Below are 6,050 nucleotides of genomic sequence, written 5' to 3' on the forward strand. Positions count from 1 at the left end.
AGTTACATCACATAACATCAACTGTGAACACCTTATGTTACCGTGGCGTTTAAGTCCATGGGAATTATGAGTATTCCCATCCAGGCTACATTAGTATCGGTTCATGGTATCGGTTAACTTTTACGAGTACGAGTACGCACGCATTTTACAGTATCGGCCCCGATACCCGATACCAGTATCGGTATCGGTGCATCCCTACTCAGCACAGACGTGCTGCACCCTGGATACCAAAAAGAGCTCCAGTTGGATCCAGTTTTAGCAGTAAATCTAATGATGGGCGGCCACGAGGAAGATGGCGGCGGCCACTGAGCAGGTCCGGTGGTCGATGACCCCGGCGACGAGGTCCAGTCAGCGGCCTGGAAGGGGGTCGCTGACGCCGAATCCGACGAGGACGAGGGGACTGCGGAGGATCAGCTGCAGGGCCAGCAGGTGCGGCGACCTCTGGCTGGAGACAGGCAGGGCCAGCAGGTGCGGGGACCTCTGGCTGGAGACAGGCAGGGCCAGCGGGTGCTGAAACCCCTGGCTGAGTAGCGGCCGGGCCAGCGGGTGCGGAAACCCCTGGCTGAGTAGCGGCCGGGCCAGCGGGTACGGAAACCCCTGGCTGAGTAGCGGCCGGGCCAGCGGGTGCGGAAACCCCTGGCTGAGAAGCGGCCAGGTCAGCGGATGCGGAAACCCCTGGCTGAGAAGCGGCCGGGTCAGCGGATGCGGAAACCCCTGGCTGAGAAGCGGCCGAGCTCACAGCTACCTCTGGATGCTGTGGCTGCAGGTCAGGAAACTGAACAGGATGGTGAATGAATGACTGGACCAGAGACTGAATAGATTGGGCAACAGGCGACTGAACTACAGGATACTGAATGACAGACTGAACTGACTGGACTACAGAAGACTGGACAACAGACTGGACAGGCTGGAGGACAGGAGACTGAGCTACAGGGGCCTGGAGGACAGGAGGAGACTGAACTACAGGGAACTGGAGGACAGGAGGAGACTGGAGGACAGGAGGAGACTGAACTTACCAATAATCATCCCACAGATGTAATATCGTCTACAGCTACTTTTAGTACCATTGATGTTAAGTTAGACTCTTTTTCTCCAATCGATCTTTCTGAGTTAACTTCAATAATTGCTTCCTCCAAACCATCAACGTGTCTTTTAGACCCCATTCCTACAAAACTGCTCAAAGAAGTCCTGCCGTTAATTAATTCTTCAATCTTAAATATGATCAATCTATCTCTAATAATTGGCTATGTACCACAGGCCTTCAAGGTGGCTGTAGTTAAACCCTTACTTAAAAAGCAATCTCTAGACCCAGCTGTCTTAGCTAATTATAGGCCAATCTCCAACCTTCCTTTCATATCAAAAATCCTTGAAAGAGTAGTTGTCAAACAGCTAACAGATCATCTGCAGAGGAATGGCTTATTTGAAGAGTTTCAGTCAGGTTTCAGAGCTCATCACAGCACAGAAACAGCTTTAGTGAAGGTTACAAATGATCTTCTTATGGCCTCTGACAGTGGACTCATCTCTGTGCTTGTCCTGCTAGACCTTAGTGCAGCGTTTGATACTGTTGACCATAATATCCTATTAGAGCGATTAGAACATGCTGTAGGTATTACAGGTACTGCACTGCAGTGGTTTGTATCATATCTATCTAATAGACTCCAATTTGTTCAAGTAAATGGAGAGTCTTCTTCACATGCTGAGGTTAATTATGGAGTTCCACAGGGTTCAGTGCTAGGACCAATTCTATTTACGTTATACATGCTTCCCTTAGGCAGCATCATTAGAAGACATAGCATAAATTTTCACTGCTATCAGATGATACGCAGCTCTATCTATCCATGAAGCCAGATAACACACACCAATTAGTTAAACTGCAGGAATGTCTTAAAGACATAAAGACCTGGATGGCCGCTAACTTCCTGCTTCTTAATTCAGATAAAACTGAGGTTATTGTACTCGGCCCTGAAAATCTTAGAAATATGGTATCTAAGCAGATCCTTACCCTGGATGGCATTACCTTGGCCTCCAGTAATGCTGTGAGGAACCTTGGAGTCATTTTTGACCAGGACATGTCCTTCAAGGCACATATTAAACAAATATGTAAGACTGCTTTCTTCCATTTGCGCAACATCTCTAAAATTAGAAATATCCTGTCTCAGAGTGATGCTGAAAAACTAGTTCATGCCTTCATTACTTCCAGGCTGGACTACTGTAACTCATTATTATCAGGATGTCCTAAAAACTCGCTGAAAAGTCTTCAGTTAATCCAAAATGCTGCAGGAAGAGTCCTGACAGGGACTAGAAAGAGAGAGCATATTTCTCCTGTTTTGGCTTCTCTTCATTGGCTTCCTGTTAAATCCAGAATTGAATTCAAAATCCTGCTCCTCACTTACAAGGTCTTAAATAATCAGGCCCCATCTTATCTTAATGACCTTGTAGTACCATATCACCCTATTAGAGCACTTCGCTCTCGCTCTGCAGGCCTACTTGTAGAATGGGAGGGAGAGCCTTCAGTTTTCAGGCCCCTCTTCTGTGGAACCAGCTTCCAGTTTGGATTCGGGAGACAGACACTATCTCTACTTTCAAGATTAGGCTTAAAACTTTCCTTTTTGCTAAAGCATATAGTTAGGGCTGGACCAGGTGACCCTGAATCCTCCCTTAGTTATGCTTCAATAGACGTAGGCTGCCGGGGAGTTTTTCCTTTCCAGTCACCTTCTCACTCACTATGTGTTAATAGACCTCTCTGCATCGAATCATATCTGTTATTAATCCCTGTCTCTCGTCCACAGCATGTCTTTCATCCTGTTTTCCTTCTTTCACCCCAACCGGTCGCAGCAGATGACCGCCCCTCCCTGAGCCTGGTTCTGCCGGAGGTTTCTTCCTGTTAAAAGGGAGTTTTTCCTTCCCACTGTCGCCAAAGTGCTTGCTCATAGGGGGTCATATGATATGATTGTTGGGTTTTTCTCTGTATTTATTATTGTGCTATCTACTGTACAATATAAAGCGCCTTGAGGCGACTTTTGTTGTGATTTGGCGCTATATAAATAAAATTGAATTGAATTGAATTGAATTGAACTACAGGGGACTGGAGGACAGGAGGAGACTTGTAAGGAGTTTTCCTGTAATTCAACTCAGATTGGAATAAATGACACTCAGACAGGTTTTACAAATTAACGTGCACGGGAGAGAACTGGACAGGCGCCGTTCCTTCGCTTGACCTCAGTTGCTCTCGTCCGCTCTCCCGTAACACTGCTCTTTTATTGTGGTTACATGAATATGCATAGGTTCAAAGGGCTCTTAGACTCAAACAGATATACGTGTGTTTGTTATACCATATTTGAGCAAGAGAAGATACAACCTCTCCTAAGAGACGTGTGATCTATGCCAGAACACTCTGAGGAGGAGTGAACGCACTCCCCACTTCATGCTACACAGAGTTGTTACAGACCTCCTAGGATGAGACATTCTTTCAAACTACAAATGATTATATACTTCTAAGCATATATGAGTAAATATTTCTAAGCATAAATGGCAATAAACAATAAGACAAGGTGTGTCCTCTCCCATGCTCCCAGGATGTGGGTGTGAAAGTCAGGGAGCTCTGGAATGCACACAAAGCTTGCACAACGTAACTTCTCTAATAAAAAAGAGCAAACACATCTATAAAACCTTAAACAAAATGTACTTCTAAACATAAACATAATAAAATATTTCAACAAGACTGACCTACAGGGGACTGGATTGACTGGGCTGGAAGCTGAAAAGCAGGCGTGTAAACTGACTGGACTGGGGAAGCTAAGGAACCGATGAACCGAGGTTGGCAAGGCTAACGACTGAGCTGAGGTTGGTGTGACTAATGGCTGAGATACAGCCTGGGATAGTAAAGCTGGTGCCTGAGCAGCGGACAGGTCAGCTAGCCCCCCCACCCGAGAAACAGGAGCGGGTGTGGAGGTGGACTGGGTCAGAGCTGCCCTCGTCCCGGGAGCTGGCACAGGAGAGGTTGCTGGCTGGGCCCTAGCCATCTGTGGTGGTGCTGTAGGGACAGGCTGAGCCGTAGCTGTCTTCACCTGAGAAGGTGAAACAGTTGAAGAAGAAGGGCGAATCCAGGCCGCCGTGCTGGCAGGAAATGGCTGAGTGATGGGTGTAGGCTGACTGACAGGGGTGGAAATAGTGACTGGGTGTGTGATACTGACAGGTTTATCAGGGATTATTCTGGTCCTTCTGCCACCACTATTTACAGTCTTTAACTGAACAGTCTTTGGGGGAGCAGAGCAGAAAAATACTTCCCAGTCCACATCATCGTCTAGAAGGGAAACTCCCCATGAATCAGAAATGAGTCTATTATTTATTTTAGGTGAAAAATTAAATGGAGAGGGTGGAAAACAGTCACTGGAACTCACCACTGGGAGTTGCTGAAAATGGTCCATGTTATGGCGGGGTGTGCGATGCTTTCTCCGGGAAGAGACAGTGGGCGGGGTACACAGCCGAGCCTCTGGCACGGGAGCCTCCGTTGAGCTGAGGTGGGAGGCGGAGGCGCTGTGCCATGGCGAGGTTGAAGTTCTGGTGAATGAGGCAGGTGGCGTGTGAGCGAGGAGCGGACCCGTGGGAGAGAGAGCCGCCAAAGTGCGGCGCGAAACGCCCACTCTTCCCAGCAGATGCTCTGGTGCAGGGAAGTTAGAAGGTGGGTGAATGCGGCGTCTCCAAGGCCCGTCCAGAGCCAAGCAAGTACCCTCGAAGACGTGCTCTCACTCCGCGAAGAGCCGCTGTCTCTCCTTAAGCTTTTCCGCCCACAAGGAGAGCGCTGCCTCCTGCCGCCCAAAAAGGTCCGAGTCCACTGGGTCAAAAGCGTGTCTTCTTGGCACGGGTCGTGTCATTCTGTCAGGCATGTCATGTGTGGATGCGAGGAAGAGATGACCCAAACGCTGGACTCACGGTGCAGGATAATGGTGTTAATGGTGTTTTATTATAGGTAGGCTGGATGAACAGAACATGAACTGAAATGACTGACTGGGTGACTGAACTAACTGGCTGACTGGACTGGACCGGCTGACTGACTGACTGACTGACTGAATTGAACATACATGCGGAGAGACGACATCAACATCAATGACACAACAAAGAACTGGAGGAAACTGAGGACTTAAATACACAGACTGATGCGGATGATAATGAGAGACCGGTGAGTACACAGCTGAACATAATCTGGCTAACGACATGAGAGACGAGCTGATACGGGAAAAACAGGAAGTGAGAAAAACATTGATGTGGCAAAAATAAACTGAACATGAGCAAACTGAAATCACTGGGTCAATGACCCAGCAACACTGACAGCTGCATTGCTGGCTGATCCCAAAAGGTTGATTCTGCTCATCTGGACGTTTTCAGTGGGAGAAACGTTTGGTCACTGATCCAGGTGACTTCTTCAGTCTCAGCTGACTGCAGGTTTCCAACCTTACAAACAGCACATTTGCACAATGATTGAAACTAGCAGCAGTGGTACCCAATATATTGTATAGTAATAAATACATAGACATATATAATACATACTAATGATGAAGGAACTGAGCTCACAGTCCATTTTTCATTTAGTGAACTACTACTCAATTTTTGGGGGTCTCAGAAATGCTCACTCTGTTTGTACATCACTTATTGTCAGCAATAGACTCATTCTGCTTTGTGGACATAAACATGTGACATTATTTCCTCTGTGTTTTATGAAACTAGAGCTGCATGATAAACAATGAAACAGCTTCTAAAAGTTTGACGTCAAAGCAAATCTAATGTCTGTCACCAAATTTCAGCATATTCTTCATTAGGACCCTTTGTGATATTTTTCATGTTTCATACAAACTATATTGATACACAACATATGCAGTGCTATACACAGATATTTACATGTTTCTAAGAGTTTGATAATGAAGCTGTTATCAACATCCTGCACCATGTTCTTGTTGTTGTTCAATTTGGGAAAAACACAAGACTATTTACAAATAATCAGCATCTGCTGTTTATTAAATAAGCCGCATGCATTATGATCCCTCAGTACAATC

This window comes from Pelmatolapia mariae, linkage group LG3_W (assembly GCF_036321145.2).
Source record: "Pelmatolapia mariae isolate MD_Pm_ZW linkage group LG3_W, Pm_UMD_F_2, whole genome shotgun sequence".
Taxonomy (NCBI): domain Eukaryota; kingdom Metazoa; phylum Chordata; class Actinopteri; order Cichliformes; family Cichlidae; genus Pelmatolapia; species Pelmatolapia mariae.